Raw genomic sequence first — 1,394 nt, forward strand, 5'->3', positions numbered from 1 at the left:
CATATAGGACAGAGAAACAAACGAATAAAAGTTTGATTAGCAATCAAAATCCACTTCATCATGTTCATAATTAAAAGAACTGCCTAGTCTACAAGAATTAATGAAATCATAATGTACCTCGACAGTGCGACTAGCTAATATGAATATCCTGCAAGAGGGAAAGAGATCACATAGAGTTGTTGGTGTGATAAATGTTGCAAAGTTTTACGACATTCGCTATATCTTGTTTTATTAAATTTTCTTGTCTTTTTGTCACCCTTTGGTCTTTTTCATGACGTCGTCAGTATCTGTTCGACTTTTGTAATGCCCCTCTGTATAATCCGCTTACTTTTCTTCTTTCTGTAAAAGTAATTTACAATACTTAAAGATTCGGGGTCTATTTGCAATGTGTCATATTGTTTGGATTATTTTCGATTGTTAACGACTTTGTGCTCAAGTAACTTTTTAATAAATTTATCACAGGCTCAAACTTAAGTGCGACAGGCGCCGTGTGTTGTCTGCAGAAGACGCATCAATAACGCTCAAATCAAAACCGGTAAAAAATGCAAAATAATTATCCTTTTCCGTCTTGTGCACTGTTGTGTTGCTGTCTCCTTGACGTTTATCCTCGTTTTCCTTTTAACATATCAAAATATCCGGATGTACATCCTAAAATAATGAGGCTCTAACGGGTTTAGGTCATTTCGATTTGTCCACCTACCTTAAAAATGTAGTCTTCTGTTACAAATAAATAATGGATAAAGAATGAAGGATTTGAAGAGGTAGTACATGTACAACAAACAACAAAGAAAAAAACTAATAAAGAGCTGCACCATACGCTCATTTTCCTAAATAAAATGCCATTTCTCATAAAGGTAAAAACTAATAAAGAGCTGCACCATACGCTCATTTTCCTAAATAAAATGCCATTTCTCATAAAGGTAAAAACTAATAAAGAGCTGCACCATACGCTCATTTTCCTAAATAAAATGCCATTTCTCATAAAGGTAAAAACTAATAAAGAGCTGCACCATACGCTCATTTTCCGAAATAAAATGCCATTTCTCATAAAGGTAAAAACTAATAAAGAGCTGCACCATACGCTCATTTTCCTAAATAAAATGCCATTTCTCATAAAGGTAAAAACTAAAATGTAAACAAATCAAAAAGTCAGAATACTTCAATAGATATAAACAATACATCAACGTTTCATGTAATTTAGTAAACCCGTTTTTGAATTTTATCCCACATGTTGCAATCGACGGCGGACATACGTACTTTATTTTGTAATTCATTCATTTGATTGTATAGCTCAAATTTTGGGCACCATGATTGGTTAATAAAAATTATCTTATCTTATCTTATCTTACGTACGGGCTTACGGAAAGACGGACATACCGACGCGTTCTCGTCAA

Source organism: Mytilus trossulus, chromosome 5, assembly GCF_036588685.1.
Source record: "Mytilus trossulus isolate FHL-02 chromosome 5, PNRI_Mtr1.1.1.hap1, whole genome shotgun sequence".
Classification (NCBI taxonomy): domain Eukaryota; kingdom Metazoa; phylum Mollusca; class Bivalvia; order Mytilida; family Mytilidae; genus Mytilus; species Mytilus trossulus.